The sequence below is a fragment of the Arachis ipaensis genome, chromosome B05 (assembly GCF_000816755.2).
Source record: "Arachis ipaensis cultivar K30076 chromosome B05, Araip1.1, whole genome shotgun sequence".
Classification (NCBI taxonomy): Eukaryota; Viridiplantae; Streptophyta; class Magnoliopsida; order Fabales; family Fabaceae; genus Arachis; species Arachis ipaensis.
The window spans coordinates 94,016,201-94,043,152 of record NC_029789.2 but is presented as its reverse complement, the minus strand read 5'-3'; positions in this window follow the sequence as shown (position 1 = coordinate 94,043,152).

The following is a 26,952-nucleotide window of genomic DNA, read 5'->3' as shown; positions in this document are numbered from 1 at the left end:
GAAGTAATGAGGTGCACTATGTGAATGAAATGCCAGGATACGATGGAAGCCTTCCAGCCATAGAAAGAAGATTGATCTTTATGCCAATGCTTGTATCACTTGAGCCTAATGAACCATTTAGGGAATTACTACGATGCATTATTGGAGAACTTAAGATCCATGCTGATTGATGAGTCCAATTCACACCCCCATTCAAAAAATTCAAAAAATGGTGAATTAGTTCTTTTGGCAAGCGCACCAAAATTATCATCAAGTAATAACCGACAATGGAGTGGGATCGTATCCACAAAGATTGGCAAATTTGAGCAGTTTTAATCAATTGATGAATTAGTCAAGCGGATCAGATAGATTGTGATTTGCAGAATTATAAATTACAGAAATGTAAATGGCTAGAAGGTAAAGGGAAGCAATAAAGTGCAGAAATGAAAATGACAGAATGTAAAGTGCAGAATCATAAATGACTTGAATGTAAATGGGAATGGGGAATTGCTGAATGTAAAAGTAAGCTATAAAGAAAGGGATAGATAAGAATGGGGAAATTCATTGAGATCGGGAGATGTTGTCTCTTTGGATCAATTTCAGCTTATATCCTCTTCAATCATGCAACTCATTGACCTCTTGGCAATCATGATTGATTGAGCCCCAATCCCTTGGTGCTCAATCTCTCAGATTTTGATCAATAGCCAATTCCTTGGTCTAATTGTTCATGAAGAGAGATATGCTTGGTCCCTGATTATACCACACATCATCATAGGTCCAGGTAGAGGGAGGATTATATGTCACCATATTCAAACACCAAAACTCAGATCCTACTCAAGTGTGAGAAGGGATTTCAAGCATGGTTTCATGTTTTCTTTTCCAAGGTTCCCATGAAATCCATTTTGCATTCAATCTCCTTTCCACGATAATTGAACACTAAGCATTAGAAACGAAATTCTTTCTAGCAAATCAAAGAGAAGATGAAGAGACGAAGAATTTCACTATTATTAATCCATTAAGTACAACAGAGCTCCCTCTCTCAATGAGAGGGAATTTAGCTACTCATAGCTCAAAGAAAAGTACTCAAAAGTAAAGAAGATGATGAAGTGTAAAAGTGAATCTAAAACTACTATCCCTCACTGCTTAACTCCCTCTTCAGTACTTCTTGCGGGTATTTATACTACTCTTAGCAAAAATAAAAGAATTACAAAAGTGAAAAAGAAAAATTACATTTTGGAGGGAAAAGAAACTCAATAAGCATGACTTCCCAGCTGGCGTGTGGTTGGCGCTCCAGTAGCGTGTCACGTGCTCCCTCAATTCAGGCTTGGGGTGCCACGCCCAGTCCCTCAAGTGGCACGCTCGTCTTCATAACAACCTTGGCATGCCACGCCTTCGAGCTCAAGTGGCACGCCTAGCCTTTTTCCACTTCTCTTTGCCTCTGGAAACTTGAACTAGCGTGGCACGCCCAGGGTCTGGCGTGCCACGCCCCTTTGTGAACAAGTGACTCTTCTGTTTGGCATGCCACGCCACAAATTCAAGTGGCACGCTTAAGTGAGGAATAGTGGATGGCGTGCCACGCCTTCGACACCAAGTGGCACGCCCCATGTATTTGGCCTCCTTCACTCTCTCTGGAAACTTATACCAGCGTGCCACGCCTAGAGGCTGGCATGCCACGCCCATGATATTGCCTGGGTTCCAGTAGCTGGCGTGCCACGCCCAGTACTCAAGTGGCACGCCATAGTAAGATTCTTGGGTTGGCGTGTCACGCCTTCGACATCAAGTGGCACACCCATCCCTTGCTTTGGCCTCTTTGTGCATTGGCGTGCCACGCCTGGTCGCTCAAGTGGCACGCCTAAGTGAGATTGAGAGCCTGGCGTGCCACGCCTTCGACCTCAAGTGGCACGCCCAGTGTTCAATTGCCTTCAGCCCCTTCTCTGAATTTTTGTACGAGCGTGCCACGCCATGCTGTTCAAGTGGCACGCACATATATTTGTGGACTCTTCAAGCTTGGCGTGCCACGTCTGGATCCTCAAGTGGCACGCCCAAGTGACTTTTTGGAGTTGGCGTGCCACGCCTTCGATACCAAGTGGCACGCCATAGTGAAGGTTCCTCCTGGAGTGATGAGTTGGCGTGCCATGCCCCTTGGCTCAAGTGGCACGCCCATAGTAGCTGATAGGTTAGGCGTGCCATGCCCAACATGGCGTGCCACGACCCTTTTGTGTCCTCTATTATTGCTCTCTGGAACTTTGTACTAGCGTGCCACGCCCAGTCCCTGGCGTGCCACGCCCATATGCATGCTTGAACTTCTCCTCTGGAATTTAGTACTAGCGTGCCACGCCTAGCTCCTGGCGTGCCACACCAGTGCATTTTTGTGGCGTTTGCTCCAAGTGGCACGCCAGTTTCACATGCCCAGCTTCTTTGTTGCTTTCTTCCTATTTTTTATGCCTTTTTCACTTGAAATTCAGCACAACTCATCTCAAAGTAGTGTACCATCATATTCATCAAATAATGCATGAATTGTACTGATCAAATGAGATTTATGCTCTTTTATGTTCCTCTTTTTGCAAGAAAGAAGGGTAGATGATGCAAGTCATCACAACACCAAACTTAAGCTTTGCTTGTCCCAAGCAAATCAATGTGAGTAAGCCTTTATAACTTGAGGCCTTGACCTTGAATGAATGCAACATAACTAAGGATAGGATTAAGTGTTCAACACATGTATGAATGTTTGAATGTCATAGAGAACTTTTAGATCTTTGATGGTTCTGTCAAGAATAAGCTTCAGGGGTCCTTTCTATTGATTGTCACCTTGAAGTAGTAAGAGTTGTTTCACTTTCTCTTTGGTTGTGCTTTCTTGACCACAACTCTAAGTGTTTTATCTCAAGACAACCCTTTAATTAAGCTTTCAATTAGCACTCCCAAACCATTTGGTTTTAGGGTACTGGGTGTTGAAACACCCCTAAGAATCTACTTGCCCAAGCTTTTTCTTGACACATCTTCACCATAAGCATCTACTAGGATCCTTAACTCCTTTTTTTTAGCTTTTTAATGTTTCTTTCCCATCCAAGTAGTTGATGCTCAGAGCCTTGGGTCTTTATTGCTTACTACTTCTTGGTTCTATGGATATTCAAGGAACACCCTTTAACCTTTTCTTGTTATACCTTCTAAGACTAGTTGCTTTCCATGACTTATTTTCTTTTTAGTTCATTCAAGGTTCTACACTGAGTTTCTTATCCCTTAGTTTGTTGGATGATCTATCTTGGCATTGGTTTCTCTTACTTCCTGTTTTTGCACAACTCATAGTAACTCTTATGGAAATAAACTCTACTTTGTTTATGTTGAAGAAGACTTAAAATACATTGCATTTTCTTTCTTGTAATCTAAAGGACTCATAAAGACTTCAAACATGAAATAAAACTGAGCAGAAAACATAAACTATCCTAGCATGACTATTTATTTTGACAGAAAGTAAATCAACAAAAACTTAAACATGATTTCAGAAATTAGAGAGTGTCAAACATGGGACTCAACAACCTTGAGCAGCTTTATCTTCAGTTCATTGGCCCCTTTCCTTTGTCCTTCTTCTTGGAAAGGGAGGAGCCACCTTCATCTTGCTTGGAGGAACCTTCTTGTGCTTTCTTGTCTTTGGGCTTCCAGAATCTAGCCTCCTCATGTAGGATTTCACATTTTCCTTGTGCTGGTATGCTATTTATTCCTGCCTTGTGCTGAGTTCCTCTAATTTCTGCATATAGGTAGGGTATTTGGGGTTCATGTTAGCTACTGTATTGCACAGGTAGCTCAACTTTATTTGTGCATAGTAGTCATATTCTCCTCTAGCTATAGTTCTTGCTTCATAAAGATATCTGAACTCAGCTAGGCTCCCCATTTGATGTTGTTGGTGCTCCAGAATCATTCCTATGCTGCTTTGCATCTCTCTCCAGTTAAACTGTTCTTGCTGCTCCTTCCTCATATGCTCCCAATTCCCTTGGAATTGTTGTATGTTTTGGTTCACTTGGCTCCATTGTTGTTGCTGAGTCTCCTTGAGTTGATTGACATCTTCTCTTAGGTGGTGTAGGTCTCCCTTCATTTGGTGTACATCTCCTTGCAGTTGTTCCCAGTTGAATCCCTCTGAGAATTGTTGGTATTGGTAGTGTGGTGGTGGTGGTTGAAGTGCTAGAAAGTGAGGTTGCTCTTCTGCCTCTTCCTCTTCTTGTTGCTGTTGCACATGTGGCCCATGAGCATGAGCTCTTTGTTCTCTGGCCCTCTGAAGTGCGTTAACAGCACCGCTTTGGCTATCTTCTTGGCAGTTATGAATTTATCTTGCTTCACCATCACCTCATCAATGATCTTTTCAACTCCAGTTTCATCACATAACCTCTGTATGATACTGGAAAATGCCAACCTTGTGTTGTCACTAGTGCTTTTCAGCACTTTGTTAATGTTGTTGGCAATCATCTCCCCCACATTGACATTCTCACCTTTCATGATGCTGTATATGAGCACAGCTCTCTTCTTGGTCACCTCTGAAGTGTTGGATGTGGGGATTAGGGGCCTCCTCACAAATTCCAGCCACCCTCTATCTTGAGGGCTCAGATCACTTCTTCTCAATTAGTTAGGTATCCCATCCTTATCATTTATCCAATGCACATTCAGCACACAAATTTCGTTCAGAATTTCATCAAATTCAGGGTCTTGTTGCTTCATTCTTTCTTCATAGCTCCGGGTAGAGCTTGTCCTCTTCACCATTAGCATCCTCTCTATGCTGGAGGGGCTATAGTCAATGGACTTCCCCCTCACATAGCTAATGTAGCCATAGTGTTGTCCTGATTGAAGCACAGCGTTAGCATAAAACTCTCTCACCAAGCTTTCTACTACCTTCCTTGGTGGGTTGCATAGGAGTGACCAGCCCCTACTGTTGATCTCAATGTTGATTTCAGGATGCTCGTTCATCCCTAATTGGAACCCAACTTCTGGAATGATCTCCCTCTCACTCACCCAACCATAGAATTGATTATGGTTGAATGCGGAGAGAAACTTGTATTCGTTAAAAGAGCTTGAGGATCCAGAGGTTGGTTCCTTGGTTTTTCTTTTCTTTGAGGCTGAGCTTTTTGGTGGTGCCATTAGGTTGAGAGAGTGTGTTTGAGGTTGTAAAAAAAATTTTAGGGGAGGTTGCAAGAGAGGCAAGCAAAACAATGTTTTGCTCCAACACCAAACATAGGACTTGATTGTCCCAATCAAGAGAAAGGGAAAAGAAGTAGGGGAAGAGAGATAGTAGAAGACAAAAAGAGAAAGGGAGAAGAAGGGTGTATGGATTCTCTTTGTGTGTGATCAGGGGTTTGCAGTGGGAGAAGAGTTGGGAGTGTGAGGCTTTTATAAGGGGTAAGGATTGTAATTCGAATGGTGGGAAATAAAAAGGGGTTAAATGTTTTCCTACTTGGGGAGTGGCGCCTAACGTGGGAAGAGGCACCAACTCTTATCTCACTGTGCCTTCTGCATGTGTTGAGTTCTAAAGTGTAAGTACACTTTGACTTCCTTGTTTTGTGAGTTATTCACCACGTGGGTCCCATCTTTTCTCCTGAAATTAAAACTAAAAACCCATTAGTAATGACAAAAGAATCCTTCACATTCCTTCTTATCATGGTTAATTCGGATTGCAACTAATGAGTGTCCCTTAGGACACCAAACTTAATCCTTTAGCATCTTAATAAATTGGTTCCATCATTGTGTATTTAATGTGTTCATAAGGATGAAATAACTCCAATCTTTTCATTTTCTTTTGATTCCAACCTCCTCTGAACACATTAAACCACGTTCATGCTCTTGTCCAAAATATTAAGTGCTTTCAAATTGGGTAAACTTGGGCTTGCTAAGTGATCCTTGGTGGTGGCCACACCAAACTTAATCTCTGGGCTTACTCTTCAAAATTAAGCTATTAAAATGGTTGTAAGCCTAGATTAAGTGGGTGAGTGGCCACACCAAACTTAGCATTTTAGCTAGTTCTCAGCCCATTTACTCATCATTAGTAATGCATTCATCAAGTTGCAATTCCAGAATAAAAAGAAATAAAAGAGTGTAAGAGTATTCCAACTACCAAAGCTAGTATTAAACTTCCTAACCTACTATTGCAATCTAATTCTAATTGGTAATGTAACACAAATGTGAAACTGAAACTTAAACTATCTAAAGCAATGAATTTTTAAACTACTTCTAAGAAAAACAATAAATCAAAAAAGGATAAAGTGTTGGGGATCCTCCCAACTAGCGCTTCTTTATTGTCACTAGCTTGATACTCCTCCATCTTTAGTTGAGCTTGTAGCTCACTCTCTGCTCCTCTAAGGAGCCTCCCAAGTAGTGTTTGAGTCTATGGCCATTGACAGTAAAAGTTCTTTGAGTCTTGTCCTCCATGAGCTCTACATGACCATAGGAAAACACCTTGAGTATGGTGAAGGATCCTGACCATTGAGACTTAAGTTTCCCAGGGAAGAACTTGAGCCTTGAATTGTAAAGTAGGACCTTCTGTCCTTCAGTGAACTCCCTTCTTGCTATCTTGTGATCATGCCACCTTTTTGTGTTTTCTTTGTAGATTTTTGCATTCTCATATGCTTTATTCATAAATTCCTCCAGCTCATTGAGTTGCATTAATCTTCTTTCTCCAGCAGCTTGCTCATCATAGTTTGGCATTTTTAGAGCCCAAAAAGCTCTATGCTCAAGTTTAACTGGTAAGTGACAAGCCTTGCCATATACCAGTTGGTATGGAGACATCCCAATGGGTGTCTTGTAGGCTGTCCTGTAGGCCTATAATGCATCATCCAACTTCTTAGACCAATCCTTTCTTGAGCTTCCAACAGTTTTTTCAAGGATTCGTTTTAGCTCTCTGTTGGAAATTTCAGCTTGTCCGTTGGTCTGTGGGTGGTATGGAGTTGCCACCTTATGCTTGACTCCATACCTGAGAAGGAGTATCTCGAGTTGTTTGTTGCAGAAATGTGTCCCTCCATCACTAATGAGAACTCTAGGAACTCCAAATCTGCTGAAGATGTTTCTTCTCAAGAAGCCTATCACAACTTTGTTGTCATTTGTTACAGTGGCTATGGCTTCTACCCATCTTGAGACATAATCAACAGCCACCAATATGTAACTATTTGAATAGGAGGTTGGGAAGGGTCCCAGAAAATCAATCCCCCATACATCAAATAGTTCTAGCTCTAATATGAATTGCTGTGGCATCTCATTTCTCTTGGTTAGATTACCAGCTCTTTGGCACTCATCACATCTTGACACCAATTCCTTGGCATCTTTGAACATTGTTGGCCAGTAAAATCTGGATTGAAGCACTTTTGCTGCTGTTCTTTCTCCACTGAAGTGGCCTCCATATGCGGATCCATGGCACTGCCACAATACTTCCTGACCTTCTTCATGAGAGATACACCTTCTCAAGATCCCATCAGCATACTTTTTGAACAAATAGGGGTCATCCCAGATGTAGTGTTTGGCATCCTTGATTAGCTTTCTTCTCATGTGTTTGTTGATGTTGGTTGGTAGTTCCCCAATAGCCTTGAAGTTAGCTATGTCTGCAAACCAAGGGGCTAATCGGATCATCATCAACCGCTCATCAGGGAAGCTTTCATTTACTGCAACTTGGTGTGTCTCTTCTTCTTCTTGTGGAATCCTTGAGAGATGGTCAGCTACTTTGTTCTCTGCTCTGCTCCTATCTTTAATTTCAATGTCAAATTCTTAGAGCAGCAAAATCCATCTTATTAATCTGGGCTTAGATTCTTGTTTGGTAAGCAAGTATTTGAGTGCTGCATGATCAGTGAATACAATTACTTTAGAGCCAATAAGATATGATCTAAACTTATCAAAAGCAAAGACTATGGCTAAAAGTTCTTTCTCCGTGGTGGTATAGTTCCTTTGATTCTCATTAAGGACTTTGCTAGCATAGTAAATAACATGTACCAGCTTGTCTTTTCTCTGTCCTAGAACAGCATCAATAGCAAAATCAGATGCATCACACATTAATTCAAAGGGAAGATTCTAGCTTGGTGGTGCTATAATAGGTGCAGAGGAGAGTCTCTTCTTAAGCTCATCAAATGCTACCATGAACTCTTTATAAAAAACAAAGGGAGTATTTAAGACAAGTAAGTTGCTAAGGGGTTTTACAATCTTTGAAAAATCTTTGATAAACCTCCTATAGAACCCAGCATGTCCCAAAAAACTTCTGATTGCCTTGACATTGCATGGTGGAGGTAATTTCTCAATTACTTCCACCTTTGCCTTGTCTACTTCTATACCATTTTTTGAAATCTTGTGACCAAGAACCACCCCTTCAGTTACCATAAAATGGCACTTCTCCCAGTTCAGAACTAGGTTGGTTTCTTGGCACCTTTTTAGCACAAGAGCAAGATGGCATAGGCAATCAGAATATGAGTTTCCAAACATAGAAAAGTCGTCCATGAATACTTCTATGAACTTCTCAACCATGTTCGAAAAAATGGAGAGCATGCACCTTTGGAATGTTGCAGGTGCATTGCACAATCCAAAGGGCATTCTCCTATAAGCAAAAACACCATATGGACAAGTAAATGAAGTTTTTTCCTGATCCTTGGGGTCTACAACAATTTGATTGTAGCCCGAATACCCATCCAGGAAGTAATAATATTCATGTCCTGCCAATCTTTCAAGCATCTGGTCCATGAAGGGTAGGGAAAAGTGGTCCTTCCAGGTGGCTTCATTGAGTTTCCGATAGTCAATGCACATACGCCATCCGGTCACTGTCCTTGTGGGTATCAGTTCATTCTTCTCATTTGACACAATAGTGATCCCTCCCTTCTTAGGGACTACTTGCACCGGGCTTACCCAAGGGCTGTCTGAAATGGGGTAGATCACCCCTGCTTGCCACAATTTCAATACTTCTTTCTGAACCACTTCATTCATAGTTGGGTTCAGCCTCCTTTGTTGTTGCCTTGAAGGTTTGGAATCTTTTTCAAGTAGGATTTTGTGCATGCACATTGAAGGACTGATCCCTTTTAAATCTGCAAGTGTCCAGCCTATGGCATCCTTGTGTTGTCTCGGCACTTGGATAAGCTCCTCTTCTTGCTCTTCACTCAGACTTGAATTTATGATTACTGGGTGAGTGTTGTTGGCACCCAAATATGTATATTTCAAGCTGGGTGGTAAGGTTTTCAATTCTAGTTTTGGTGCCTCTGCTTCTTTGTTATCTGTGGTGGATGGTATGATTGGATTCTTCATGGTTTCTTGTGGTAGTTCTCCATTTAATGCTTGTTCCAGCTCAATAGTTCCTTCATATTGTTCTTCTTCCAAGACCCCTTGAACTATCTGTTCCATGGTATCTACCATCATGCATTCTCCTATGGATTCTTTGGGGTAACTCATTGCCTTAAAGACGTTGAAGACTATCTTCTCTTCATACAATCTCAAGACTAGTTCTCCTTTCTACACATCAATGATGGCTCCAGCAGTAGCTAAAAATGGCCTTCCTAGGATGATTGATGTGTTGGCCTCTTCTTCCATATCCAGCACAACAAAATCAGCTGGAAAAATTAATTCCCCCACTTTTACTAACAAGTCTTCCACCACCCCATGTGGAAACTTAAATGTTCTGTCAGCCAATTGGAGTGCCATTCTTGTTGGCTTGGCTTCCTCAATCTTCATCCTTCTCATCATGGTTAAGGACATGAGATTTATGCTAGCTCCCAAGTCACACACGGCTTTCTCAATAGTGAAATCTCCTATGATGCAGGGGATTTGGAAACTCCCTAGGTCCTTCATCTTCTAAGGTAGCTTCTTTTGTATGATGGCGCTACATTCCTCAGTTATTACTATGGTCTCCTTTGCCTCCCAGTTCCTTTTTCTTATTATAAGCTCTTTCAAGAATTTGGCATACAGTGGCATTTGTTCCAATGCCTCAGCAAATGGTATATTGATTTGGAGCTTCTTGAAGATCTCTAGGAACTTAGAGAATTGGCCATCCTTTCTATCTTTTCCCAGCCTTTGTGGGTATGGTGCCTTTGGCACATAGGGCTTCAGGACTGGTTTTGGTGAAGGTGGAGCAGGGGTCTCTTCTTCATTCCTAATCCCATGCTTGTCTGTAACTTCTTCTTCGTGGTTGTCTTTGCTTGGGGCTCCTTCCTCCACAACTTTTCCACTTCTTAGTGTAATGGCCTTGCATTTCTCTCTTGGGTTGGCCATGGTATCACTGGGAAATGTGTGTGTGGGCAGTGGGATTTGCTTGGATAAGATCCCCACTTATGCTTCCAACTTTGAGATTGCTGCGCCTTGATTTTTCAAATTTGACCTGTATTCTTCTTGATTGGCGTCTATCCTTCTTTCAGTCTGTGCTTGTCTCTCCATAAAGGTGGAGACTGCTCCTGTAATCTGTGATGACAGTTGTGCTATTGCAGCTTCCATCCTCTCAAAGTTGCTCTTGATTTCACATGGTTGCATAGTTGAGGGTGGTGTGTCTTGATGGAGGTTGTTGTGTATTGGTTAGTTGCCATGGTATGATGTGTTTTGTGAGTTATAGTAAGGTCTATGGCTGCCTGTTTGATGGTTGGGGTTGTGAGTGTTGTGTTGATTTGAGGGGTAAGGTTTGTTGTGGTCCTAGTTATGGTTTTGCTGGTTTCCCCACCCAAAATTTGGGTGGTTCTTCCAACCTGGGTTGTATGTCTTAGAGTTTGGATCATATGGTGGTATGAATGAATTGTTCACATAATTAGCTTGTTCCCAGTCACCTTCAGGTTCTGATGCGTTTCCTTCTTGTTGATGGGTTTGATCTTGTATGGCTGAGACTTGATTAGCCTCCATCTTCTTGGTTAAGGCTGCTATTTGTGCTACAATTGCCTTGTTTTGAGCTAACAAAGCATCTACAGAGTTGAGTTCTAGCACTCCTTTCTTCTGAGTTCTTTTTGAAGCATAGAAATATTCATTTTTAGCTACAGTCTCGATGACATCTATGGCTTCTTCAATGGTCTTCTTCTTGTTGAGTGAACCTCCTAAAGAATGATTCACGGCCTTCTTTGATTCATAGGATAACCCTTCATAGAAGATATGTAGTTGTACCCACTCATTAAACATTTCTGGTGGGCACCTTCTTGTCAAATCTTTGAATCTCTCCCAGGCCTCGTAGAGTGTTTCTCTATCTAGTTGTCTGAAAGTTTGCACCTCAGCTCTTAGCCTGTTGATTCTTTGTGGGGGGGTAAAATCTAGCAAGGAATCTGTTTACAACATCCTCCCATGTGGTTAGGCTCTCCTTGAAAAATGATTTCAGCCACTTTAGTGCCTTATCTATGAGTGAGAAAGGAAACAAGAGTAGCCTGTAGATGTCAGGGTGTACCCCGTTGGACTTCACAGTATCACATATCCTCAGGAATGTGTTGAGATGTTGATTAGGGTCTTCTTGGGCACTTCCTCTATATGAACAATTATTCTGAACAAGTGTAATGAGTTGAGGTTTCAACTCAAAGTTGTTAGCGTGGATTATTGGTTTGAGGATGCTGCTGCCACAGTTTCCAGGGTTTGGGTTGATATAGGAGCCTAAGACTCTCCTTTCTTGCCCAACATGATTGCCAGCTTCCTCTCTAACATGGTTGTGTGCTTCTTCTTCCATGGTGGTTTTTAGATCTTCCTCCACTTCTTCTTCTCCAACTATGCCTTTGCCTCTTGCTTCCCTCCTTAGTCTAAGGAAGGTCCTCTCAATTTTACAATCAAAGGGAGATGAAGTCTCTCCTCTTCTACCTGTCATACACTTGGCAAATAACCAGCAGAGAACAAGTGAAGTAAGAAAAATCTTGTTGAGATTAGTGGTTAGCTTTGTTGATGCAATTAATCGAATAGTTAGAAGAGTGGAAATATGGATGATGGGTAACTAAAATAATCAAAGAAAAAGAAATAAAACTCAGAGCAGAGATAAAAGAAAAATAAAAAGTACTAGAAGAATTAAAATAAAGTAAAATAACAAGGGAATTAAATTGCTTAATCTAGCTCTCCAATCAATTTAATCACTGTCAAATTTAAGCCAATCCCCGACAACGGCGCCATAAAAAACTTGATGAGTCTAATTCACACCCCCAGTCAAAAAATTCAAAAAATGGTGAATCAGTTCTTTTGGCAAGCGCACCAAAATTATCGTCAAGTAATAACCCACAATGGAGTGGGATTGTATCCACAGAGATTAGCAAATTTGAGCAATTTTAATCAATTGATGAATTAGTCAAGTGGATCAGATAGATTGTGATTTACAGAATTATAAATGATAGAAATGTAAATGGCTAGAAGGTAAAGGAAAGCAATAAAATGCAGAAATAGAAATGACAGAATGTAAAGTACAGAATCATAAATGACTTGAATGTAAATGGGAATGGGGAATTGCTGAATGTAAAAGTAAGCTATAAAGAAAGGGATAGATAAGAATGGGGAAATTCATTGAGATCGGGAGATGTTGTCTCTTTGGATCAATTTCAGCTTATATCCTCTTCAATCATGCAACTCATTGATCTCTTGGCAATCATGATTGATTGAGCCCCAATCCCTTGGTGACTCAATCTCTCAGATTTTGATCAATAGCCAATTCCTTGGTCTAATTGTTCATGAAGAGAGATATGCTTGGTCCCTGATTATACCACACATCATCATAGGTCCAAGTAGAGGGAAGGTTATATGTCACCATATCCAAACACCAAAACCCAGATCCTACTCAAGTGTGAGAAGGGATTTCAAGCATGGTTTCATGTTTCCTTTCCAAAAGTTCCCATGAAACCCATTTTGCATTCAATCTCTTTTCCAAGATAATTGAACACTAAGCATTAGAAACGAAATTCCTTCTAGCAAATCAAAGAGAAGATGAAGAGAAGAAGAATTTCACTATCATCAATTTATTAAGTACAACAGAGCTTCCTCTCTCAATGAGAGGGAATTTAGCTACTCATAGCTCAAAGAAAATTACTCAAAAGTAAAGAAGATGATGAAGTGTAAAAGTGAATCTAAAACTACTATCCCTCACTGCTTAACCCCCTCTTCAATACTTCTTTGGGGTATTTACACTACTCCTAGCAAAAATAAAAAGAATTACAAAAGTGAAAAAGGAAAATTACATTTTGGAGGGAAAAGAAACTCAATAAGCATGACTTCCCAGCTGGCGTGTGGTTGGCGCTCCAGTGGCGTGTCACGTGCTCCCTCAATTCAGGCTTGGCGTGCCACGCCCAGTCCCTCAAGTGGTACGCTCGTATTCATAACAACCTTGGCGTGCCACGCCTTCGAGCTCAAGTGGCACGCCTAGCCTTTTTCCACTTCTCTTTGCCTCTGGAAACTTGAACTAGCGTGGCACGCCCAGGGTCTGGCGTGCCACGCCCTTGCTGCATGCTTGACCAAGCTCTCTGGGAAGTTGATCTAGCATGGCACGCCTAGGGTCTGGCGTGCCACGCCCCTTTGTGAACAAGTGACTCTTCTGTTTGGAGTGCCACGCCACGAACTCAAGTGGCACGCTTAAGTGAGGAATAGTGGATGACGTGCCATGCCTTCGACACCAAGTGGCATGCCTCATGTATTTGGCCTCCTTCACTCTCTCTGGAAACTTATACCAGTGTGCCACGCCTAGAGGCTGGCGTGCCACGCTCATGATCTTGCCTTGGTTCTAGTAGCCGGCGTGCCACGCCCAGTACTCAAGTGGCACGCCATAGTTAGATTCTTGGGTTAACGTGCCACCCCTTCGACATCAAGTGGTACGCCCAGCCCTTGCTTTGGCCTCTTTGTGCATTGGCGTGCCACGCCTGGTCGCTCAAGTTGCACGCCTAAGTGAGATTGAGAGCCTGGCGTGCCACGCCTTCGACCTCAAGTGGCACGCCCAGTCTTCTATTGCCTTCAGTCCCTTCTCTAGATTTTTGTACCAACGTGCCACACCATGCTGTTCAAGTGGCATGCCCATATATTTGTGGACTCTTCAAGCTTAGCGTGCCATGCCTGGATCCTCAAGTGGCACGCCCAAGTGACTTTTTGGAGTTGGTGTGCCACGCCTTCGATACCAAGTGGCACGCCATAGTGAAGATTCCTCCTGGAGTGATGAGTTGGCATGCCACGCCCCTTGGCTCAAGTGGCACGCCCATAGTTGCTGATGGGTTTGGCGTGCCACGCCCCTTTTGTGTCCTCCATTGTTGCTCTCTGGAACTTTGTACTAGCGTGCCACCGCCAGTCCCTGGCGTGCCACGCCCATATGCATGCTTGAACTTCTCCTCTGGAATTTAGTACTGGTGTGCCACGCCTAGCTCCTAGCGTGCCACGCTAGTGCATTTTTGTGGTGTTTGCTCCAAGTGGCATGCCAGTTTCACATGCCCAGCTTCTTTGTTACTTTTCTTCCTATTTTTTATGCCTTTTTCACCTGAAATTTAGCACAACTCGTCTCAAAGTAGTGTACCATAATATTTATCAAATAATGCATGAATTGTACTGATCAAATGAGATTTATGCTCTTTTATGGTCCTCTTTATGCAAGAAAGAAGGGTAGATGATGCAAGTCATCACTGATGCGACATCGTGAGGTTGTAGTAGACGCCCTTAGAAAGAAGTTTCTAAAGTATTCTTGGACGTTAATTCCAAAAAAGAAAATGTTAAAAGAGTTAAAGTTCTAAGTTGGAGAGTGTAAGTGTGGTTGGAAGTGTCGGACTAAATCCATTGCTAGTTTACAACATGGTAACGATGGGATACGGGACGCATAACAAGACAATAAGGAGCCACCAAAGATATCAAAGTTTGGTAATCAAAAGGGAATTAAGAAGAGATTTATATGCCTATTGCTGAAATAGAGATCGCAAAATCAAGGACTAAGGGAGCGCAATAATGGTGATAAGGAGCTACTAAGAGTATTGAAGCCTGTTGAATCAAGAAGATACCAAGAGAGAGTTATGTGTCGAAATAGGAAGTTGAAATGTGAAACTATTGTCCGAAACTTACAAGAGAGGATTTTTGAATTTACCCTGAGATTACTAAAACGTATCACGACTCCAAGAAGATATTTTTGAGCAGCTAGAAGTGAAAAAAGAAGTAGCAATCTATGTGATTACATGTTTAATGCATGAGAAAGAAAAGAGAGACCATCAGAAGCCGTTCGAAATGCTACAACTGCCGAAGGTTTTACATTAAAGGTAAAAGAGAATAGCTATCGATTTCGTAACAGATTGCTAAGGTCTAGGACAAAAGGTGATGCTATTAAGGAATCGTGGATCAAGTGACCAAGTCCATTTTGCCCATCAGAGCAAACTACTTATTGGAGATATCAACGAGACTATACATCAGGGAGAAGGTGAGACTTCACAGTACGCTAAACACCTTTGAATTAATCAGAAACTGGAACGTCGATCGTCTTAGTTCCTGAATTTGATGGCCGAGACAACGAAGAAAAAGTTACGCAAATTTGAGTTAAGATTCTCATTATGAAAGCCGACAAAAGAGTTAGGCGGATCTAAGAATAAGACTTCTCAAGTTTGAAGGAAGAGGATACCTGTTTCTGAAGATTACTTCAACGAAGTGGAATCGGATGAGCAATCAAAAACTAAGAAGTTAAACCCCGCTAAGTTAGCCCATTTCAATTTTTAGAGAGTATTGATGATCAGTGGCATGCCAAATAGTTTTCTTCCGTACCTTTCGAACCTATTCGATGTACTCCATGTTTCGTAACTTCTGAAGCACGCTTCTAAACCAAATTCATGTCTTACAACCTAAGCCAGTTTAAATAAAAGAAGATGGACATTTCGAGTAACGAGGTCAGCTTCAAGAAACTCTGAACATTGCCGAAGGACTACCCACACCTCTTTTCAGATAATTGAATATGAATTTTGAGGGCAAAATTCCTAATTAGGTGGGTAGGAAGTAAACCCCGTAAAATTAGCGCATAATTAGTCAATAAATTAAATTTTAATAAAGGAAATTAAAAATGTGAATTTTATATTAAATTAGGATAGAGCTCATCAAAACGAGAATTTTGACACTAATTTCAAAGAATTTGGCCCAAGATTGGACCGAACGGGCCGAACCGGTAGAACCAGGTCCAAACCGAGCCCGTGGGCCCAACCGGACCCATTACTTAAATGAGCTTCAGTTCATCACTTACCTTCCATTCTTCATTTCATTCCAGCAGCCATGGAGAGAGGAAGGTAAAGACCAAAACCCTAACTCCCACTTCCATCCACCATAACTTCTTCATCCGAGCTCCGATCGTCGCACCGTTTGTAGCTACGCGTCCAGCACGTCGAGCTCTAGAATTCTATTGGAACAATTTCTTTGGTAAGCTACTCTAACACTCCAGCCTTTCTTTTCCCCTCAATTTTTGAAAAATTATGAGTGGTGTTGAATTTCTTTACTCTTTGATGTATTAGGATCCAATTAACTTGAGGAACACCTTCACTCTTGCTTATACAAAGCTCAGATAAGGTGAGGAAACCATAACCCTACCTAAATTCTGAATTTGTGCAATAGATATTGAGTTGGGTATATATATGTGTTGTATATTTGTATTAGGTGGTGTGTTTGTAATTGGAACTTGATATTGTGGACATTGGAGGCCTTGGATTGGTGTCAAGTCTTGGTGATTTTGTGAATTGAGGAGCTGTGTATGTGTGGCTTAAGTGTTGCTTTGGACAATAAGTAAAAGCAGCCAAGGTATGGTTTAGGTTTCGCGCATTTAATATGTAATGCTCTGTGAAAACTTAGGCTAGAGAACTATAGGATAAGTTGAAGTGGTTGAATATGTTAAATGATTAGTCTTTATGATATTGATGGATAATTTAATGTTGGGCATGTATTGAGGAATATGGTCAATTTATGATGCCTTCTTGGTGTTTGGTTATAGTATATATATATATATGCTAGTATAATGATGATGGATGGAGAATTTATGATCATGGCAATATAATGATATGGTTTGAGCTTGAGTGGTGTTTACTTGATTTTGTTGGTATTGATACAATGAATGATGATGTGATGATGGTTGGAGAATTTATGATCATGGCAATATATGTATATAGATTGATATGTTAGTTTGTGATTAAACTTGTAAAGATTGGGTTGAAATAAGATGTTATTTAGCTAAGGAAATGATAGGGTTGCAAGGATTGTTGTGCTATTGTTAAGGGTAAGTTATATTGATGGTTATGGGTATGTTGAGTTGAGTGGGAATGAGTTTTGAAAAGAAAATGAGGTATTGAAGCTTTTGAAAGAGTTGGTTTTTGGCCGAACTTTGGCGAGGCATAACTTGGCTTGCGGATCCTCAATTTGTTTCTAACTTGTTTTCAATAAAAATTGGATTCGTAAAGTTTACGTCGTTCGAAGAATGGAAGAAAAACAATTTAAAATGATTAAGTTATGCACGTTGAAAGTTTTGTTGTGAAATATGTATCATGCAGGTGGATATAACAGGTTTTTACAGCTTTCTGGGTGATCTGTGTTTTTTTTAGGAACGTACGTCCACGCGTACGCGTGGCCACGCATACGCGTGGCATGGAATTTTGAACTGCGCGTGCGCGAGTAGGTCATGCGTACGCGTAATTAACTAGCATGCATGACCACGCGTACGCATGGTAAGGGAATGCGTGCGCGAGCTACCTTTTTATACTCCCACGCGTACACATGGCCCACGCATACGCGTGGCCCCTATTTTTTGTAAAACTAGATTTTTGTGTTTTAAATCTGATTTTAGACTTCTAAACCTCTAATTTCATCCTTTTAGTCATAAAGTATAATACTAAGTCTAGTAGCTAGTTGAAGCTAGGGAAATAAGGTAACTTGGGGATGAAGAAAGGGGTAAACATGATGAGTTAAAGAAACAGATGTAGATGTTAAATGAAGTTATGATGCCATGGCTATGATGAATGATTATATAATGATTATGAATATTAAACGGCTTATGAATTAATGATGTCTGAGATACAAGTTTCCCTGGGTAACAGAACTGTGGCTTGCCACCACATGTTCCAGGTTGAAACTCAATACTCTGTTGACCCTACGTCGTACGGGTGACCGGGCACGTACAAATTCCTGGGAATGGATATCCCCATTGAGTGAAATATAAATGAATGAATGATCGTATAAATGATGAATGAATGAGAAATCTATGCATAGACTCATGGGGATGCGCGACGAGGGACAGTCTAAGGTTTTTGAACTTGTCGGGTTGGCTGGATAACCGACAGATGAGCCTCATCAGCCATAAGACAGTGATGAATCCATATTTGATGATGATTTTTGGTTAGAATTGAATGGATTTTCATCATATAAACTTGCACTTATTCCCTTGAATAGCATGCTTTTGAATTCTCCTTCCAAATTGCGCTTAATTATGAAAATGTGCTCTTTTGTGCTTAATTTAATCTATTTTATTCCGTTTGCCTTCCATTCGATGCCTTAATGTTGTTTGTGAGTGATTCCAGGTGTAAAAGGTAGGAATGGGTTAGAGAAAATGGAAGAAAAGCATGCAAGGTGGAAGAAGCATGAAGAATCAAAGGAGATGAGCTCAGAGACGTGTGCATGCACACGGCTACCTGTGCGTACGCACAGCCACCCAATCAGAGCGCGTGGAGTGTTTCGAGCGCATCGCGCGTCCAGCCAAGCATCGTTTAGTGTGCGTGCGCACGACTACCTATGCGTATGCACAGGACTGGATTTCTCGCAAGGCATGCGGACGCATGCATCTATGCGTCCGCACAGGTGGCCGCACATGACTTCATAATAGCACGTGACTCGCGATTTGGGGGCTTTGGAGGCCCATTTCTGAAGTCTTCTAGCTCATATTGGAGGGGAAATGAGGGACATAACATAGCATATCATTAGTATAGTTTTAGGAGTAGTAGTAGGAAGCTTTAGTTAGTTTTTCTCTAGGTTTTTCATCATCTTTATTAGGGTTTATATTAGGGTTTTACATTCAAGTGCCATTTCCATTTTTTATCTTGGATTTTGCTAGCTTCCATTGTAAGTATTCTCTTGTTATTACTCTTTATAGTTACATTGTCATTACTCTTTCTTCTAATTCAAGTTATAGTCCAATTTTGCTTCTCTCTTGCAATTTTAATTTCTTGTTGATGAATTTTATGTTTGATGTTTGTTCCATGCTTTCTTATGTTATTCTTGTTGATTGAGATTAATTGTTGCTTTTAGTTTCAAGCCTTTTTCTCATTTTCCCTATGTTTAAAGTTTTTTCCCACCAAGTGTTTGACAAAATGTCAAACATGGTTTTAGGCTAAATTTTTTGTTCTTGGCTTGGATAAAGTGAGCAAATGGGTTTCTAGAGTTGGAATGTCCAATATTTAGTTTCAATTCTTGGATTGTTAATTGTTCTTGTTCCCACTAACGCTAAGTTGTTGCTAAGGCAATTAGCAAACAATTTAGGATTTGTGGGTTGAGAACACTTATGCTCATTTAACTTACTTTCCGATGTGAGGATTGATCAAGTGAGATTAATCCATCATAATTGTCATAGTTGTGGTTCCAACAAGGAAAGGAACTTTAGCTCACTCCAAGCCAAGACTCTTTTTGATGCTTTTAATCTTTCATACATTTCCATGTTAATCTCTTTTATACTTTACTTGTTTATATTACATAGTCGGTTCTTTAATTTCTTCATTAGTTCAATCATTACAATTTTGCATGTTCTTTTATTGCTTTATATGATCATTTCTTCATTGACAATCCCTTGATCACTAGAACTAGAATTGCACACTCATTGTTCTAAAGTACTATTTGGGAGACGACTCAAGAGCTAAATACTCTCGGTTTTGAATTAGTTTTGAATTGTGACACATCTTGTGAACTTCTAATTTGATCGATGGCTGATTTGTTGGGTTAGGCTATACTCACAACGTCAATTCCATTTTGATAGTCAAATTCCTAATCTATGCGAATCGATCATTTGTCAGACAGGCATGCATCATGTGCATTCTGTTTGTTTTGTATGCTATGCATTACCTGGGATTGCCTAACTAAATACATATTATGCTATTTGTTATGTTTGCTACTTGCACTACCTATTTTCTACTTGTGCTTGAATTTGTTTGGTTGTCTGTCTCTGCTAAGTCATTGGTGATGGAGGAATGGAGGAAGGGTGCACCGGTTTGGTGATAAAGTTAGGTTTAAGTAAGTAAGTTTAGGATTCCTTAGAATACCTACCCTTTTTATGGCTTCTATTTAGCATTTAAGTTTTATAACTGAGTGTCGGCATTCTAGGATTGCCTCTGGCATTCCCAGGACCTTATATATTATGTGCGTGGCACCTTTACCATGCTGAAAAACCTCCAGTTCTCACCCCATACTGTGTTGCTGTTTTCAGATGCAGGTCGAGAGGCTCCTTGCTAGGCGTCTAGATCCCCGAAGCAGAGTAGTCCCTGGGTTCTTTTGATTAACTGTTTATGTATATATGTACTTAGTTTTCTCTCTAAGAAACTTGTTTAAATTGTTCCTCTTAGAGGTTTAAGGAGAGTTAAGATTTTTATTTCTTGGCTATCTATCCACTCTTTCGTTTATTCATATCTATGATCTTTAGGTTTCTTCACACACAAGTTATTTCCGTTTCTGGAGCGTTGCACTTTTTATTTCGCGATTTTACTTTACCCATTTTCAAGGCTCCTAGTATACTATATCCTTTGTTATGTATTATAATATATATTTTATCTTAGAGGTTGTAATACCACACCACCTCTGTTTTACATCCTAGGTATAAAGCTCTGTGTGGTAGGGTGTTACAGTTTTTATAGTGTTGTTTTGAGTATGTCTGTGAGTACTGTACTCTGATGGTCAGCCCATCAATTTAACCTCATTCTAATTATTCTGTTAGAATGCTTTTTTTTTACCTTTCAATACACTTTGTTATATTTCTCTTGCTGTTATTATATTTTTACCTTCAACACCTTCGATTTCATCACATCCGTCATTACAAATTTCATTTAGTTTTACTGTAGTTACTACGTTCACGTATAACTTTTACCTATATTCACCCTCGATTTCATCACATCCATCATTACAAATTTCATTTAGTTTTACTGTAGTTACTACCTTCACGTATAACTTTTACCTATATTTTTTTCTTTAATTTACTTATCCAATTAATATTTTTATTATTCTTTTACCTTTTTAATTTGTCTCCAACATTTCACGTATAGCTATTTGGGGCTAAACACCATTAAGATCTACGATGGGGAATTAGAGCGTAATTTTATCCGTGTAGCTAACATTATCTAGAAGGAGAAGGCCTTGTGGTTGTTGATGTTGTATTATTTATTACACTGTGATCTTGCTTGCATTTTTCCTGCATTGTAATTTCTTCAAATGTGCCCTAATCTAAGCATTTTTACTGCATTATTAACAGTAGAAGTTTCAAATCAAGGAAAGAAAAATGTGGGCAACATGCCACAAGCACAAGTAGCAGTCCTTTGCACCATATCTATTGTTAACAATTTAACATTTTATCTAAATTATTTTTATACTCATTGTTAATATATCAAAACATAAAGACACAAAAATCATGAATTCACCTCCTTTTTATAACACTAATTATATAGGTATGTTTTTAGCATAGTTATCAGAACCGCTCCGGTAATTGATCCAGTCATACCATTGGGTTATTGGGTCACTGGTTCAACCGGTGAGTCACTGATTCACCCGGTTGACCCGATCATAATTAAATAAAAATATAAAATTATAAAATAAATTAAAATCAAAAGTTAAATTTAAAATGTATGTCTTCACAAGTATATTAATAACGCTACGTCAGTAAAAATAATTATCTTATATATTTAATCGTATGAATGATTATTTAATAAATGTGTGATAAACAAAAGGTATTGGTTTTAGTATATATATAATTATTAGCAATGCATATTTATAAAGGAATCATTAGCCTTAGCCTAGTGGATGACTCAGGTGCACTACCTTGGAAGGATCTAAGATCGAAACCACAAAAAGCTATCTTCTTTTGTGAACCCGCAAACTGATGATGCGCAGGTTATATTGACCCGGCCGAGCCAACTTGATCGGTTACGGAGCCACTCAGAATATGGTTGATCATCTAAAATTACATAGTCTTATATAGTCTTAAAAAGAGGCTACATTGTTACCAATGGGGAAAAATGAAGTACTACAGAGGCAAAAAAAACATTGTACATTGATTTTTCAGTAGGTTATATGATTCAACTTTCAAAAATGAAACTTAAATGTTAGTCAATATAAACAAGGTATCTGTACAAGATGTCTCTAGTACGGGTTGAGGGATGGATCGGGAACTTGCGGATTGAGGCGGATGCCGGATCGCTTGACTGGAGCAATGGGGGGAGGTACCTGCAAAGACACTCCGACGCTCAAGTCAGAATGGATCTGAGAGGTGTAAGGTGTGTGGAATGAATGAATACCTGGGGGACCTTGGTCCTCTTTTTATAGGTGGTAGTAGTTATCTTATCTTATCTTATTTGGCTAAAATAAGGAAGATGTTTGAATTCGAAAGTCAGTTAGAAATTCCAGAGGACCGGCTTTGGGCCCTCTAGAAGAGCGAGGCGGGTTGGACCCGGGTAACCGGGTTTGGGTTTAATCTCGGGTCATGGATCCATGGGCCGGATCCGTAACAGTTACCCCCGCAGCGGGAGAGCGAGCAAGGTCGGTCTGTCGCTAGAGGTGTGGTTTTGACCGTGAGCTGGGTCTTTAGTTCTTCTCGGGTAGTCGTTTGGCTTTTGGAGGGGAAATCGGTGTCCCGGACCTGGCTTTGATGGTCGTGCCGAAGATTTGACCGTTCTGGTCCTGACGCGATCCTTCCGTGTCCAAAGCGTCTGTTGCGTTCTTCGAGGCGTGCTTTATTGTTTTCTTTTTTTCCAAGGGGGCATTTAATGCGAGGGGACGTTTTCCTCCATTGCCCCTACGCGCCTTTATTATTTAGATTTGTGTCTTTGCTGCCCCTTTTTGAAAACCGTTTTGGCTTTCCTCCTTGCTTTATTTCGTTTCACTTTCGCTCTCTCTTCTGAAGGAAATTCTTCCTTTCTCTATGGCGTTTTTGGTTTCTTCGAAGTTTGAACTTCAGCTTTCTTCTTAGGCTCTGCTATTTCTGCATTATCAGGTTGGTATCCTTCTATTTCTTCTTGTTCTCTATATGATTTGTGCTTTGCTTTCCTTTGCATTTAGACGTTTTGTTCCTGTTTAGTGTGGATTAGAATTATCTCTGTATGATGGCTTTGTACAGTGGCAAACATTTTCCCTGGGGTAGTGGGTTTTATGAGGGGATGAGCGCCACTGTGTAGTTGGTAGTGTATAGTGGTGTCTGTCTGGTTTCCTCTGCCGTTTTCTGCCGTGAGATTTGGCTGACCGTGGTGCTCATCGCTGTTTTAGGTATGGCTCGTTGAAGGACTGAGGGTGTGAGGGCTCCGGTGGCCCCGGCGGGGGGTGTCCCTGACCTTTTTTCTTGTGTCACTAGTGATGTTTGGGGGATGCCGTCGCGGATGACGGAGGCGGACCTCCAGCAGCTCCGTGATCAAGGAGTTGTTTGTGGGGGTGGCGACGCCGAACGCCACTACGAGCTTTCTCTCCCTGGGGTTGACGAGAGGGTTTGCTATACCAACCTCGACTCCCCGACCATACCGGACTGGATGTGGGTGTACGAGGCGATGTTTACCCGACTCGGTGTTCGGCTCCCCTTTTCCCCATTTGTTCAGCAGTTGCTGAGCCGGTGCTCCGTGGCGCCGTCCCAACTGCATCCGAATAGCTGGGCGGCGATACGGTCTTTCGAGCTTGTTTGTGAGTTCCTGGAGCTCTCTGCCTCGGTAAATGTCTTCCTTTTCCTCTTTTTGTGTACCCTTCCAACCAAGGAGGGGAAGCACAAGAAGGGGTATATGTCTTTTAAAGTTCAACCTCATCGTCGGGTCTTTGGGTTGTATGAAGATTCTTTTCACGGGTTTAAGAGTGGATATTTTAAAGTCCATCCCGCGGGAGGGCATCATCCTTTCTTGTTGTCGTTGGAGGGTGAGCGGCAGTTCCCCACATATTGGAATTTTGGGGCGGGGCCGTCCGTTCTTACTCGGGTCACGCACGAGTTCTTAACTACAGAGGAGCAGGATATCGCTCTTATTCTGTGGCAGTTGTTTGGGGAGCGCCCTCTTAATCCTCGGGACGTGATGGGTGACCCGGTTGCTTGTCGGTCTTATGTTGGTGTGTGAGCTGCTTCCTCTTTTTTTTTTTTTGGCTTCCAAGTTGGGTGCTTAGCTTTTTCTTTCTTTTGATCTTTTTTGCAGTTGAGATGGCTGGAGGTTTGACGACTCTTGCGAGGCTGAAGGCTCAATTGTCTCAGGGGACTTCTTCTGGCGGCACTCCTTCCACTCCGAACTCGCGACCCACTCATGGTACGAGAACCGTTTCTGAGGATCTCGTGTTGACTGAAGGTGGAACCGAGGGGTCAGGTCGGGGTGTGGAGGCTGATGATGAGGTGGTTGTGGTGTCGCCAGAGGGTGCTTCCCGGAAGCAGAAGCGGTCGGAGGATGTTGAGAGCGAGAATATGGTGGAGGGGGAGGGCGCGGTTCCGTCAGTAATGGACCGCCGTTTTCATGCTCCTGACTTTATTGACTAGTACCTCATGCCGGGCACGGAAGATTTCTTTCGTGAGTGTGATGTGACTTTTCAGGCTAAGTCCCTTTATCGATCTCTTCTTCCTTCCGCCGTGATTGTCCGGAAGGCCGAGCCTGTGATGGTTCAGGTGGGCCTTCTGGATAAGAAATTTCGTCAATCTCAGGCCGAGGTAGTGAGGTTGAAGGGGTTACTTGCTGATGCCGAGTCAGCGAGGGAGCGGGCAGTGAAGTCATCCGAGGAATCTGGCGCCGAGATCCTTCGCCTTTCCGAGGTTGAGAGTTCTCTTTTGTCTCAACTTGGGGAAGAGCAGAGGAAGCTTCGGATGCCGAGTCCCGGGTAGCTGTGCTCTTGGCGGATATCGGTACGTTGAAGGATGAGGTTGCTGGTTTGAAGGTGGAGGTCGTGGTTTTAAAAGAGGAAAAAGCTGTGTTGCTTGCCGATGTGAAGGAAGCTGTTGCTGCTACCGAGGAGACGATGAGGGCGCAAGCTTTAGTGTTGGCGCCTGGTGCGGACGTGTCTATGATGGGAGCTTTCAAGACTGTCCGTGATGGCGAGATTGTCGACCTTGAGTAGTTGTAATTATGAACTTTGTTTTGGATTCTGTTTTATGGATTTTGGCCGTGTGGCCGTGTAATCGTGACTTGAAGTTCTTCTTATGTTTTTATGGATTTTGGCCGTGTGGCCGTGTGATCGAGACTTGAAGTTAATTTTACGTTGCTTGGGCCGTTTGGGCCTTTTTGTATATTCCGTTTTAAGCCATTTTTTCTTTATCCCCTTTGTTTGGGTTTAGCGGACCGTCGTGAGGTCAAATTTTTGTGGATATCCGTAACTAGGGCCCGGGGGGTGATCGGTCCTCCAGTTTTGGCCGTGTGTTTATTCCGTGTTTAGGAAAATAGCTTTGATGAAATTTTATTGATGGTTGGGCCTCGTTAAAACCGTCCGTTTATGGCGAGAAAGAGTACCCGGGATTAATATTTAAAAGAAAAAATAGGACAATTTGCTGTACCGAAGACTAAGGTAAATAAAATAAAGCAGGAAACAAATAGGGAAAGTACAAAGTTAAGGGATGACCTAGGGGGTCAGCCTAAGTGTGGTATTGTCGCAAGTTGGCGGCGTTCCATGTCCTCAGGACTTCGTCACCGTTTAGCCGTTCGAGCTTGTATGCTCTCTTTCTGATTACCGCCTTGATTCTGTATGGTCCTTCCCAGTTGGGGGTGAGTTTTCCTTCACGCGGGGTTGGAGCTTCGATGTCGTTTCGTTGTAGGGCGAGGTCGTCGGGTACGAATTCTCTTCGGACGATGCTGTGATTGTACCTTAGACTGATTCTTTGTTTTAGGGCTAGTTCCCTGATGTGGGCGATGCTTCTTACCTCATTGGTGAGGTCCCGCTCTGCTTCTTCGTCGTGAACCCCGACCGTTCTCCTTGGGCTAGGGTCTCCTATCTCTAACGGGATGACGGCTTCCACGCCGTATGTTAGTCGAAAAGGGGTTTCCCCGGTGGCCGTTTGGGGGGTTGTTCGATACGACCATAAGACTGATCCGAGTTCGTCGACCCACATCCCCTTGGCTCCATCGAGTCGCTTCTTTAGTCCTTTGACAATTATTTTATTTGCGGATTCCACTTGCCCATTTGTTTGGGGGTGCTCTACCGAGCTGAAACGGTGGGATACATGCAAACCTTCTAGGAATTCTCTGAATTTCCTATCGGCGAATTGGGTTCCTTTATCCGACATGACGATCTCGGGGATCTCGAACCGGGTTATGATCTGTCGCCAAAGGAATTTTCGGCATTGGGTCACCGTGATGGAGGCCAGGGGTTCGGCCTCGATCCATTTAGTGTAATAGTCTATGGCGACGATGAGATACCGGAGTTGACCGGGTGCCGTACGGAAAGGCCCGACGAGGTCGATCCCCCAGGTGCCGAATGGACGCTCTGCCGATATGATGCTGAGCTGGTGTGGGGCGGCCTGGTGGATATTGGCGTGCCTTTGGCGTTTGTCGCTGTTTTTCACCAACTGTATGGAGTCCCGGATAACCGTGGGCCAGAAATAACCTGCCCTGATGATTCTTTGGGCTAGGATTTTACCTCCGATGTGGTGGCCGTAGCAACCTTCATGGATTTCGCAGAGTATGTACTCCGTGTCCCCGGGCTCGACGCATTTGAGCAGGGGTTGCGAGAATCCGCGTTTGTATAGGTGTCCTGCGACAACTGTGTAGTTGGCGGCTTCCCTTTTTATCCGTTTTCCCTCTTTGGGGTCTTTTGGTAGTGTTCCGTCAAGGAGGTATTGCAGGATAGGGTAGGTCCATGATCCTTGGCTGGAGAATGTCAGATAAGCGTTAATCATTGTCGATATGGACGGTGACTTGACGACTTCCTGAATTAGTG